The sequence below is a fragment of the Oncorhynchus keta genome, unplaced genomic scaffold (genome assembly GCF_023373465.1).
Source record: "Oncorhynchus keta strain PuntledgeMale-10-30-2019 unplaced genomic scaffold, Oket_V2 Un_scaffold_3956_pilon_pilon, whole genome shotgun sequence".
NCBI classification, from domain to species: domain Eukaryota; kingdom Metazoa; phylum Chordata; class Actinopteri; order Salmoniformes; family Salmonidae; genus Oncorhynchus; species Oncorhynchus keta.
In genome coordinates this window covers 240,741-255,524 of record NW_026290928.1, presented here as the reverse complement: position 1 = coordinate 255,524, position 14,784 = coordinate 240,741, and the positions used below count along the sequence as shown (strand labels likewise).

Genomic DNA, 14,784 nt, shown 5'->3' with positions numbered 1-14,784 from the left:
GCTCTGTTCACCTGGTCTCACTCATCACCTGTTATTACCTCCCCTATATGTATCAGTTCCTCAGCTCTGTTCACCTGGTCTCACTCATCACCTGTTATTACCTCCCCTATATGTATCAGTTCCTCAGCTCTGTTCACCTGGTCTCACTCATCACCTGTTATTACCTCCCCTATATGTATCAGTTCCTCAGCTCTGGTCCCCACTTCTGCTTTGATTGTCTTTTGTTTGTGTTTCCTGTTTGCTGACGCTGTTCCTGTCTCGTTCCATGTCCGTTATTTATTAAATGTTTTAAGTCCCCGTACCTGCTTCGTCTCTCCAGCGTCATCCCATGTGACAAACAATCCATGTCTCAATTATCTCAACTCTTATAAAACCTTCTCTGACCTGTCTCATCCCCTTCGTTTACTCTGACTGAAGTGGATTTAACATGTGACTTTCACCTGGATTCACCTGGTCAGTCTGTGTCAGGGAAAGAGCAGGTGTTCCTAATGTTTTGTACACTCAGGGTATATTTCACTCTCTCAGCATCCCATAAACTAGACTGGATTCTTCATCCCATAAAATAGACTGGATTCTTCATCCCATAAACTAGACTTGAGTCTTCATCCCATAAACTAGACTGGATTCTTCATCCCTTAAACTAGACTGGATTCTTCATCCCATAAACTAGACTGGATTCTTCATCCCATAAACTAGACTGGATTCTTCATCCCATAAACTAGACTGGATTCTTCATCCCATAAACTAGACTGGATTCTTCATCCCATAAACTAGACTGGATTCTTCATCCCATAAACTAGACTGGATTCTTCATCCCATAAACTAGACTGGATTCTTCATCCCATAAACTAGACTGGATTCTTCATCCCATAAACTAGACTGGATTCTTCATCCCATAAACTAGACTGGATTCTTCATCCCATAAACTAGACTGGATTCTTCATCCCATAAACTAGACTGGATTCTTCATCCCATAAACTAGACTGGATTCTTCATCCCATAAACTAGACTGGATTCTTCATCCCATAAACTAGACTGGATTCTTCATCCCATAAACTAGACTGGATTCTTCATCCCATAAACTAGACTGGATTCTTCATCCCATAAACTAGACTGGATTCTTCATCCCATAAACTAGACTGGATTCTTCATCCCATAAACTAGACTGGATTCTTCATCCCATAAACTAGACTGGATTCTTCATCCCATAAACTAGACTGGATTCTTCATCCCATAAACTAGACTGGATTCTTCATCCCATAAACTAGACTGGATTCTTCATCCCATAAACTAGACTGGATTCTTCATCCCATAAACTAGACTGGATTCTTCATCCCATAAACTAGACTGGATTCTTCATCCCATAAACTAGACTGGATTCTTCATCCCATAAACTAGACTGGATTCTTCATCCCATAAACTAGACTGGATTCTTCATCCCATAAACTAGACTGGATTCTTCATCCCATAAACTAGACTGGATTCTTCATCCCATAAACTAGACTGATTCTTCATCCCATAAACTAGACTGGATTCTTCATCCCATAAACTAGACTGGATTCTTCATCCCATAAACTAGACTGATTCTTCATCCCATAAACTAGACTGGATTCTTCATCCCATAAACTAGACTGGATTCTTCATCCCATAAACTAGACTGGATTCTTCATCCCATAAACTAGACTGGATTCTTCATCCCATAAACTAGACTGGATTCTTCATCCCATAAACTAGACTGGATTCTTCATCCCATAAACTAGACTGGATTCTTCATCCCATAAACTAGACTGGATTCTTCATCCCATAAACTAGACTGGATTCTTCATCCCATAAACTAGACTGGATTCTTCATCCTGTAAGATAGTATTCTTCATTGTTAGTCTCTATTATAAACCTAACCAACAGTGAGTCTGCCTGAAATGTATTAAACAATATTGTTGTCTTCCTTGCAGAGCTCTTCTGCTCGGTCTGGCCAGTAACCCCAACATCAAGGAAGTGTCGTTAGACCTCAGCTGCTGTGAGGTAAGAACACAGAGAGGCTACAGGAAGTGTCATTAGACCTCAGCTGCTGTGAGGTAAGAACACAGAGAGGCTACAGGAAGTGTCGTTAGACCTCAGCTGCTGTGAGGTAAGAACACAGAGAGGCTACAGGAAGTGTCGTTAGACCTCAGCTGCTGTGAGGCAAGAACACAGAGAGGCTACAGGAAGTGTTGTTAGACCTCAGCTGCTGTGAGGTAAGAACACAGAGAGGCTACAGGAAGTGTTGTTAGACCTCAGCTGCTGTGAGGCAAGAACACAGAGAGGCTACAGGAAGTGTCATTAGACCTCAGCTGCTGTGAGGTAAGAACACAGAGAGGCTACAGGAAGTGTCATTAGACCTCAGCTGCTGTGAGGCAAGAACACAGAGAGGCTACAGGAAGTGTCATTAGACCTCAGCTGCTGTGAGGTAAGAACACAGAGAGGCTACAGGAAGTGTCATTAGACCTCAGCTGCTGTGAGGCAAGAACACAGAGAGGCTACAGGAAGTGTCATTAGACCTCAGCTGCTGTGAGGTAAGAACACAGAGAGGCTACAGGAAGTGTCGTTAGACCTCAGCTGCTGTGAGGTAAGAACACAGAGAGGCTACAGGAAGTGTCATTAGACCTCAGCTGCTGTGAGGCAAGAACACAGAGAGGCTACAGGAAGTGTCATTAGACCTCAGCTGCTGTGAGGCAAGAACACAGAGAGGCTACAGGAAGTGTCATTAGACCTCAGCTGCTGTGAGGCAAGAACACAGAGAGGCTACAGGAAGTGTCATTAGACCTCAGCTGCTGTGAGGCAAGAACACAGAGAGGCTACAGGAAGTGTCGTTAGACCTCAGCTGCTGTGAGGCAAGAACACAGAGAGGCTACAGGAAGTGTCATTAGACCTCAGCTGCTGTGAGGCAAGAACAGAGAGAGAGAATTCCCTTCCCCTTCTCACAGATCTGTAAAATTACTCTGTTTTGTCAAAGAACGAAGATGATTGTTTTTAGGCCCTTTAGCAAGTCATGTAAACACGATGTATTTAGCTTTCCAGTTGTGGAAATAGATATGAAAGACAACTTTATTAGTCAGCGTGAGATAACGACAGAGGAAAAGTGTTTTAGTTGCTTTATCAATGACCTCTTCACTATAGTCCTATATGTCAATGACCTCTTCACTATAGTCCTATACATCAATGACCTCTTCACTATAGTCCTATATGTCAATGACCTCTTCACTATAGTCCTATATGTCAATGACCTCTTCACTATAGTACTATATGTCAATGACCTCTTCACTATAGTCCTATATGTCAATGACCTCTTCACTATAGTCCTATATGTCAATGACCTCTTCACTATAGTCCTATATGTCAATGACCTCTTCACTATAGTACTATATGTCAATGACCTCTTCACTATAGTCCTATATGTCAATGACCTCTTCACTATAGTACTATATGTCAATGACCCTTCACTATAGTACTATATGTCAATGACCTCTTCACTATAGTCTTCTGTATGTCAATGACCTCTTCACTATAGTACTATATGTCAATGACCTCTTCACTATAGTCCTATATGTCAATGACCTCTTCACTATAGTACTATATGTCAATGACCTCTTCACTATAGTACTATATGTCAATGACCTCTTCACTATAGTACTATATGTCAATGACCCCTTCACTATAGTACTATATGTCAATGACCCCTTCACTATAGTACTATATGTCAATGACCTCTTCACTATAGTACTATATGTCAATGACCCCTTCACTATAGTACTATATGTCAATGACCCCTTCACTATAGTACTATATGTCAATGACCTCTTCACTATAGTACTGTATGTCAATGACCTCTTCACTATAGTACTATATGCCAATGACCTCTTCACTATAGTACTATATGTCAATGACCTCTTCACTATAGTACTATATGTTAATGACCCCTTCACTATAGTACTATATGTTAATGACCCCTTCACTATAGTACTATATGTCAATGACCTCTTCACTATAGTACTGTATGTCAATGACCTCTTCACTATAGTACTGTATGTCAATGACCTCTTCACTATAGTACTATATGTCAATGACCTCTTCACTATAGTACTATATGTCAATGACCTCTTCACTATAGTACTATATGTCAATGACCTCTTCACTATAGTACTATATGTCAATGACCCCTTCACTATAGTACTATATGTCAATGACCTCTTCACTATAGTACTGTATGTCAATGACCTCTTCACTATAGTACTATATGTCAATGACCTCTTTACTATAGTCCTATATGTCAATGACCTCTTCACTATAGTACTATGTGTCAATGACCTCTTCACTATAGTACTATGTGTCAATGACCTCTTCACTATAGTACTATGTGTCAATGACCTCTTCACTATAGTACTATATGTCAATGACCTCTTCACTATAGTACTGTATGTCAATGACCTCTTCACTATAGTACTATATGTCAATGACCTCTTCACTATAGTACTATGTGTCAATGACCTCTTCACTATAGTACTATGTGTCAATGACCTCTTCACCTATATGTCAATGACCTCTTCACTATAGTACTGTATGTCAATGACCTCTTCACTATAGTACTATATGTCAATGACCTCTTCACTATAGTACTATATGTCAATGACCTCTTCACTATAGTACTATATGTCAATGACCTCTTCACTATAGTACTGTATGTCAATGACCTCTTCACTATAGTACTGTATGTCAATGACCTCTTCACTATAGTACTATAGTACTGTATGTCAATGACCCTTCACTATAGTACTATATGTCAATGACCTCTTCACTATAGTACTATATGTCAATGACCTCTTCACTATAGTACTATATGTCAATGACCTCTTCACTATAGTACTATATGTCAATGACCTCTTCACTATAGTACTATATGTCAATGACCTCTTCACTATAGTACTATATGTCAATGACCCCTTCACTATAGTACTATATGTCAATGACCTCTTCACTATAGTACTGTATGTCAATGACCTCTTCACTATAGTCCTATATGTCAATGACCCTTCACTATAGTCCTATATGTCAATGACCTCTTCACTATAGTACTGTATGTCAATGACCTCTTCACTATAGTCCTATATGTCAATGACCCCTTCACTATAGTCCTATATGTCAATGACCTCTTCACTATAGTACTGTATGTCAATGACCCTTCACTATAGTACTATATGTCAATGACCTCTTCACTATAGTGAGTCAATGACCTCTTCACTATAGTACTGTATGTCAATGACCCTTCACTATAGTACTATATGTTAATGACCCCTTCACTATAGTACTATATGTCAATGACCTCTTCACTATAGTACTGTATGTCAATGACCCTTCACTATAGTACTATAGTACTGTATGTCAATGACCCCTTCACTATAGTACTATATGTCAATGACCTCTTCACTATAGTACTGTATGTCAATGACCTCTTCACTATAGTACTATTGTCAATGACCTCTTCACTATAGTACTGTATGTCAATGACCCCTTCACTATAGTACTATATGTCAATGACCTCTTCACTATAGTACTGTATGTCAATGACCTCTTCACTATAGTACTATATGTCAATGACCTTTCACTATAGTCCTATATGTCAATGACCCCTTCACTATAGTACTGTATGTCAATGTCTTCACTATAGTACTATATGTCAATGACCTCTTCACTATAGTACTATATGTCAATGACCCTTCACTATAGTACTTATGTCAATGACCTCTTCACTATAGTACTGTATGTCAATGACCTCTTCACTATAGTACTATATGTCAATGACCCCTTCACTATAGTACTATATGTCAATGACCTCTTCACTATATGTACTGTATGTCAATGACCTCTTCACTATAGTACTATATGTCAATGACCTCTTCACTATAGTACTATATGTCAATGACCTCTTCACTATAGTACTGTATGTCAATGACCTCTTCACTATAGTACTGTATGTCAATGACCTCTTCACTATAGTACTGTATGTCAATGACCTCTTCACTATAGTACTATATGCCAATGACCTCTTCACTATAGTACTATATGTCAATGACCTCTTCACTATAGTACTATATGTTAATGACCCCTTCACTATAGTACTATATGTTAATGACCCCTTCACTATAGTACTATATGTCAATGACCTCTTCACTATAGTACTATATGTCAATGACCCCTTCACTATAGTACTATATGTCAATGACCTCTTCACTATAGTACTATATGTCAATGACCCCTTCACTATAGTACTATATGTCAATGACCTCTTCACTATAGTACTATATGTCAATGACCTCTTCACTATAGTACTATATGTTAATGACCCCTTCACTATAGTCCTATATGTCAATGACCTCTTCACTATAGTACTGTATGTCAATGACCTCTTCACTATATGTGTACTATATGCCAATGACCTCTTCACTATAGTACTATATGTCAATGACCTCTTCACTATAGTACTATATGTCAATGACCTGTTCACTATAGTACTATATGTCAATGACCTCTTCACTATAGTACTATATGTCAATGACCTCTTCACTATAGTACTGTATGTCAATGACCTCTTCACTATAGTACTATATGCAATGACCTCTTCACTATAGTACTATATGTCAATGACCTCTTCACTATAGTACTATATGTTAATGACCCTTCACTATAGTACTATATGTTAATGACCCCTTCACTATAGTACTATATGTCAATGACCTCTTCACTATAGTACTATATGTCAATGACCTCTTCACTATAGTACTATATGTCAATGACCTCTTCACTATAGTACTGTATGTCAATGACCTCTTCACTATAGTACTGTATCTCAATGACCTCTTCACTATAGTACTATATGTCAATGACCTCTTCACTATAGTACTGTATGTCAATGACCTCTTCACTATAGTCCTATATGTCAATGACCCCTTCACTATAGTACTATATGTCAATGACCTCTTCACTATAGTACTGTATGTCAATGACCTCTTCACTATAGTACTGTATGTCAATGACCTCTTCACTATAGTACTATATGTCAATGACCTCTTCACTATAGTACTATATGTCAATGACCTCTTCACTATAGTACTGTATGTCAATGACCTCTTCACTATAGTACTGTATCTCAATGACCTCTTCACTATAGTACTATATGTCAATGACCTCTTCACTATAGTACTGTATGTCAATGACCTCTTCACTATAGTACTATATCTCAATGACCTCTTCACTATAGTACTATATGTTAATGACCTCTTCACTATAGTACTCTGTCAATGACCCTTCACTATAGTCCTATATGTCAATGACCTCTTCACTATAGTACTGTATGTCAATGACCTCTTCACTATAGTACTATATGCCAATGACCTCTTCACTATAGTACTGTGTCAATGACCTCTTCACTATAGTACTGTATGTCAATGACCCCTTCACTATAGTACTATATGTTAATGACCCCTTCACTATAGTATATGTCAATGACCTCTTCACTATAGTATGTATGTCAATGACCCTTCACTATAGTATATATGTCAATGACCTCTTCACTATAGTACTGTATGTCAATGACCTCTTCACTATAGTATATGTGTCAATGACCTTTCATCTAGAATGTTCTGGTTCACTATAGTATATATGTCAATGACCTTCACTATAGTACTGTATGTTCAATGACCTCTTCACTATAGTACTATATGTCAATGACCTGTTCTATAGTCCTATATGTTAATGACCCTTCACTATAGTACTATATGTTAATGACCCTTCACTATAGTACTATATGTCAATGACTCTTCACTATAGTACTGTATGTCAATGACCTCTTCATATAGTACTATATGTCAATGACCCCTTCACTATAGTACTATAGTACTGTATGTCAATGACCTCTTCACTATATTACTATATGTCAATGACCTCTTCACTATAGTACTATATGTCAATGACCCCTTCACTATAGTACTATATGTCAATGACCTCTTCACTATAGTACTGTATGTCAATGACCTTTCACTATAGTACTATATGCCAATGACCTCTTCACTATAGTACTATATGTCAATGACCTCTTCACTATAGTACTATATGTTAATGACCCCTTCTATAGTACTATATGTTAATGACCCTTCACTATAGTACTATATGTCAATGACCTCTTCACTATAGTACTGTATGTCAATGACCTCTTCACTATAGTACTATATGTCAATGACCTCTTCACTATAGTACTGTATGTCAATGACCTCTTCACTATAGTTGTACTATATGTCAATGACCTCTTCACTATAGTACTATATGTCAATGACCTCTTCACTATAGTACTATATGTCAATGACCTCTTCACTATAGTCCTATATGTCAATGACCCTTCACTATAGTACTATATGTCAATGACCTCTTCACTATAGTACTGTATGTCAATGACCTCTTCACTATAGTACTGTATCTCAATGACCTCTTCACTATAGTACTGTATGTCAATGACCTCTTCACTATAGTACTATATGCCAATGACCTCTTCACTACTATATGTTAATGACCTCTTCACTATAGTACTATATGTTAATGACCTCTTCACTATAGTACTATATGTCAATGACCTCTTCATGTCCTAATATGTAACATTAAAAACATTAGCAGATCTGCTAAAGCAAGAATCCACCTCTTGTTCTGGTCTGGATATGTGACATTTAGCTGAATGTTCTGGTCCAGATATGTGACATTTATCTGAATGTTCTGGTCCAGATATGTGACATTTATCTGAATGTTCTGGTTCGGATATGTGATGTTTATCTGAATGTTCTGGTTCGGATATGTGACATTTAGCTGAATGTTCTGGTCCAGATATGTGACATTTAGCTGAATGTTCTGGTCCAGATATGTGACATTTATCTGAATGTTCTGGTCCAGATATGTGACATTTATCTGAATGTTCTGGTCCAGATATGTGACATTTAGCTGAATGTTCTGGTCCGGATATGTGACATTTATCTGAATGTTCTGGTCCAGATATGTGACATTTATCTGAATGTTCTGGTCCAGATATGTGACATTTAGCTGAATGTTCTGGTCCAGATATGTGACATTTATCTGAATGTTCTGGTCCAGATATGTGATATTTATCTGAATGTTCTGGTCCGGATATGTGACATTTATCTGAATGTTCTGGTCCGGATATGTGACATTTATCTGAATGTTCTGGTCCAGATATGTGACATTTATCTGAATGTTCTGGTCCAGATATGTGGCATTTATCTGAATGTTCTTCGTCAGTTTAAGAACTCTAAAATGTGCACTAGCTTTGGCCTTGATGGTTTTTGGAGTGAACATCCCATAGCTCTGTCTGTTGTTATAGCTTCCTCCTCTCCAAATATACCTGATGAGTCTACTACAACTCTATATAATGGATCACTTGGCGAAGCGAGAGAAAGAGAGAGAAGAGAGGAACAGGAAGGAGATTGAATAGAAATGGCTAATTATGGCACGCACTCACTCACACACACACGCATGCACAGAAACACACACACACACACATTCTCTCTCTCTCACCCCCATGCCCTAATCCACTAAAGATGTCTTTCCACAGATTAATTGAATACCACTGCAGCAGGAACCACAGTTAGCAAAATCATTTCACATTTTAAACCGCTGCTGAGCTACTACATTATCTCTTGCCTTTCAGTCTTTGTGGGTATAATAATGAACCATTGGTTTGAAGCAGTCTCACTGTGTGCTACAGTACTATATGTGTTCATGACTAATTCCCAAATGGCACCCTATTCCCTATGTAGTGCACTACTTTTGACCAGAACCCAATAGGTCCTGGTCAAAAGTAGTGCACTACATAGGAAATAGGGTGCCATTTGGGATAAATACTCTTGTCTAATTGTATGTGGATGATCAAGCCAGAGGATTGTTCCCTCTACTAGCTAGCTACTGGTCCCTGTATATCTCTGATGTGTGTTGTTCCCTCTAATAGCTAGTTACTGGTCCCTGTATATCTCTGATGTGTGTGGTGTTCTCTCTAATAGCTAGCTACTGGTCCCTGTATATCTCTGATGTGTGTTGTTCTCTCTAATAGCTAGCTACTGGTCCCTGTATATCTCTGATGTGTGTTGTTCTCTCTAATAGCTAGCTACTGGTCCCTGTATATCTCTGATGTGTGTTGTTCTCTCTAATAGCTAGCTACTGGTCCCTGTATATCTCTGATGTGTGTTGTTCTCTCTAATAGCTAGCTACTGGTCCCTGTATATCTCTGATGTGTGTTGTTCCCTCTAATAGCTAGCTACTGGTCCCTGTATATCTCTGATGTGTGTTGTTCTCTCTAATAGCTAGCTACTGGTCCCTGTATATCTCTGATGTGTGTTGTTCTCTCTAATAGCTAGCTACTGGTCCCTGTATATCTCTGTGTGTTGTTGTTCTCTCTAATAGCTAGCTACTGGTCCCTGTATATCTCTGATGTGTGGTGTTCTCTCTAATAGCTAGCTACTGGTCCCTGTATATCTCTGTGTGTTGTTCTCTCTAATAGCTAGCTACTGGTCCCTGTATATCTCTGATGTGTGTTGTTCTCTCTAATAGCTAGCTACTGGTCCCTGTATATCTCTGATGTGTGGTGTTCTCTCTAATAGCTAGCTACTGGTCCCTGTATATCTCTGATGTGTGTTGTTCTCTCTAATAGCTAGCTACTGGTCCCTGTATATCTCTGATGTGTGTTGTTCTCTCTAATAGCTAGCTACTGGTCCCTGTATATCTCTGATGTGTGGTGTTCTCTCTAATAGCTAGCTACTGGTCCCTGTATATCTCTGATGTGTGTTGTTCTCTCTAATAGCTAGCTACTGGTCCCTGTATATCTCTGATGTGTGTTGTTCTCTCTAATAGCTAGCTACTGGTCCCTGTATATCTCTGATGTGTGGTGTTCTCTCTAATAGCTAGCTACTGGTCCCTGTATATCTCTGATGTGTGTTGTTCTCTCTAATAGCTAGCTACTGGTCCCTGTATATCTCTGATGTGTGTTGTTCTCTCTAATAGCTAGCTACTGGTCCCTGTATATCTCTGATGTGTGTTGTTCTCTCTAATAGCTAGCTACTGGTCCCTGTATATCTCTGATGTGTGTTGTTGTTCTCTCTAATAGCTAGCTACTGGTCCCTGTATATCTCTGATGTGTGTTGTTCTCTCTAATAGCTAGCTACTGGTCCCTGTATATCTCTGATGTGTGTTGTTCTCTCTAATAGCTAGCTACTGGTCCCTGTATATCTCTGATGTGTGTTGTTCTCTCTAATAGCTAGCTACTGGTCCCTGTATATCTCTGATGTGTGTTGTTGTTCTCTCTAATAGCTAGCTACTGGTCCCTGTATATCTCTGATGTGTGTTGTTCTCTCTAATAGCTAGCTACTGGTCCCTGTATATCTCTGATGTGTGTTGTTCTCTCTAATAGCTAGCTACTGGTCCCTGTATATCTCTGATGTGTGTTGTTCTCTCTAATAGCTTCTGGTCCCTCTCTGAATAGCTAGCTACTGGTCCCTGTATATCTCTGATGTGTGTTGTTCTCTCTAATAGCTAGCTACTGGTCCCTGTATATCTCTGATGTGTGTTGTTCTCTCTAATAGCTAGCTACTGGTCCCTGTATATCTCTGATGTGTGTTGTTCTCTCTAATAGCTAGCTACTGGTCCCTGTATATCTCTGATGTGTGTTGTTCTCTCTAATAGCTAGCTACTGGTCCCTGTATATCTCTGATGTGTGTTGTTCTCTCTAATAGCTAGCTACTGGTCCCTGTATATCTCTGATGTGTGTTGTTCTCTCTAATAGCTAGCTACTGGTCCCTGTATATCTCTGATGTGTGTTGTTCTCTCTAATAGCTAGCTACTGGTCCCTGTATATCTCTGATGTGTGTTGTTCTCTCTAATAGCTAGCTACTGGTCCCTGTATATCTCTGATGTGTGTTGTTGTTCCCTCTAATAGCTAGCTACTGGTCCCTGTATATCTCTGATGTGTGTTGTTCTCTCTAATAGCTAGCTACTGGTCCCTGTATATCTCTGATGTGTGTTGTTCTCTCTAATAGCTAGCTACTGGTCCCTGTATATCTCTGATGTGTGTTGTGTTCTCTCTAATAGCTAGCTACTGGTCCCTGTATATCTCTGATGTGTGTTGTTCTCTCTAATAGCTAGCTACTGGTCCCTGTATATCTCTGATGTGTGTTGTTCTCTCTAATAGCTAGCTACTGGTCCCTGTATATCTCTGATGTGTGTTGTTCCCTCTAATAGCTAGCTACTGGTCCCTGTATATCTCTGATGTGTGTTGTTCCCTCTAATAGCTAGATACTGGTCCCTGTATATCTCTGATGTGTTGTTCTCTCTAATAGCTAGCTACTGGTCCCTGTATATCTCTGATGTGTGTTGTTCTCTCTAATAGCTAGCTACTGGTCCCTGTATATCTCTGATGTGTGTTGTTCTCTCTAATAGCTAGCTACTGGTCCCTGTATATCTCTGATGTGTTGTTGTTCTCTCTAATAGCTAGCTACTGGTCCCTGTATATCTCTGATGTGTGGTGTTCTCTCTAATAGCTAGCTACTGGTCCCTGTATATCTCTGATGTGTGTGTTCTCTCTAATAGCTAGCTACTGGTCCCTGTATATCTCTGATGTGTGTTGTTCTCTCTAATAGCTAGCTACTGGTCCCTGTATATCTCTGATGTGTGTTGTTCTCTCTAATAGCTAGCTACTGGTCCCTGTATATCTCTGATGTGTGTTGTTCTCTCTCTAATAGCTAGCTACTGGTCCCTGTATATCTCTGATGTGTGTTGTTCTCTCTCTAATAGCTAGCTACTGGTCCCTGTATATCTCTGATGTGTGTTGTTCTCTCTAATAGCTAGCTACTGGTCCCTGTATATCTCTGATGTGTGGTGTTCTCTCTAATAGCTAGCTACTGGTCCCTGTATATCTCTGATGTGTTGTTGTTCTCTCTAATAGCTAGCTACTGGTCCCTGTATATCTCTGATGTGTGTTGTTGTTCTCTCTAATAGCTAGCTACTGGTCCCTGTATATCTCTGATGTGTGTTGTTCTCTCTAATAGCTAGCTACTGGTCCCTGTATATCTCTGATGTGTGTTGTTCTCTCTAATAGCTAGCTACTGGTCCCTGTATATCTCTGATGTGTGTTGTTGTTCTCTCTAATAGCTAGCTACTGGTCCCTGTATATCTCTGATGTGTGTTGTTCTCTCTAATAGCTAGCTACTGGTCCCTGTATATCTCTGATGTGTGTTGTTCCCTCTAATAGCTAGCTACTGGTCCCTGTATATCTCTGATGTGTGTTGTTCTCTCTAATAGCTAGCTACTGGTCCCTGTATATCTCTGATGTGTGTTGTTGTTCTCTCTAATAGCTAGCTACTGGTCCCTGTATATCTCTGATGTGTGTTGTTGTTCTCTCTAATAGCTAGCTACTGGTCCCTGTATATCTCTGATGTGTGTTGTTCTCTCTAATAGCTAGCTACTGGTCCCTGTATATCTCTGATGTGTGTTGTTCTCTCTAATAGCTAGCTACTGGTCCCTGTATATCTCTGATGTGTGTTGTTCCCTCTAATAGCTAGCTACTGGTCCCTGTATATCTCTGATGTGTGTTGTTCTCTCTAATAGCTAGCTACTGGTCCCTGTATATCTCTGATGTGTGTTGTTCTCTCTAATAGCTAGCTACTGGTCCCTGTATATCTCTGATGTGTGTTGTTCTCTCTAATAGCTAGCTACTGGTCCCTGTATATCTCTGATGTGTGTTGTTGTTCCCTCTAATAGCTAGCTACTGGTCCCTGTATATCTCTGATGTGTGTTGTTCTCTCTAATAGCTAGCTACTGGTCCCTGTATATCTCTGATGTGTGGTTGTTCCCTCTAATAGCTACTAGCTACTGGTCCCTGTATATCTCTGATGTGTGTTGTTCTCTCTAATAGCTAGCTACTGGTCCCTGTATATCTCTGATGTGTGTTGTTCTCTCTAATAGCTAGCTACTGGTCCCTGTATATCTCTGATGTGTGTTGTTCTAATAGCTAGCTACTGGTCCCTGTATATCTCTGATGTGTGTTGTTCCCTAATAGCTAACTACTGGTCCCTGTAACTAATAGCTAATGGTCCCTGTATATCTCAGTGTTGTTGTTCCCTCTAAAGCTAGCTACTGGTCCTGTATATCTCTGATGTTGGTGTTCCTCTAATAGCTAGCTACTGGTCCCTGTATATCTCTGATGTGTTATTCCAGCCCTAATAGCTAGCTACTGGTCCCTGTATATCTCTGTGTGTGTATGTTCTGTATCTAATAGCTAGTTACTGGTCCCTGTATATCTCTGAGTGTGCTGTTGTTCTCTATCTAGCTATCTATTGTTATCCCTGCCTGGTCCTGTATATCTCTGATGTGTGTTGTTCTCTCTAATAGCTAGCTACTGGTCCCTGTATATCTCTGATGTGTTGTTCTCTCTAATAGCTAGCTACTGGTCCCTGTATATCTCTGATGTGTGGTGTTCTCTCTAATAGCTAGCTACTGGTCCCTGTATATCTCTGATGTGTGTTGTTCTCTCTACTAGCAGCTACTGGTCCCTGGATATCTCTGATGTGTGGTGTTCTCTCTAATAGACTATATACTGGTCCCTGTATATCTAATGTTAAGACAACATCTCCAGCTACTGGATATATCTCTGATGTGTAAGACTAGCTATCTGGTCTTCTCTATATCTATAATGTTAAGACAACATCT

At 39.4% G+C, this 14,784-nt stretch overlaps 1 pseudogene; it reads left to right on the top strand.

Annotated features, from left to right (window-relative positions):
* The window catches only part of LOC118381799 (F-actin-uncapping protein LRRC16A-like), a 279,527-nt pseudogene that overhangs the window by 182,553 nt on the left and 82,190 nt on the right, over window positions 1-14,784 (top strand).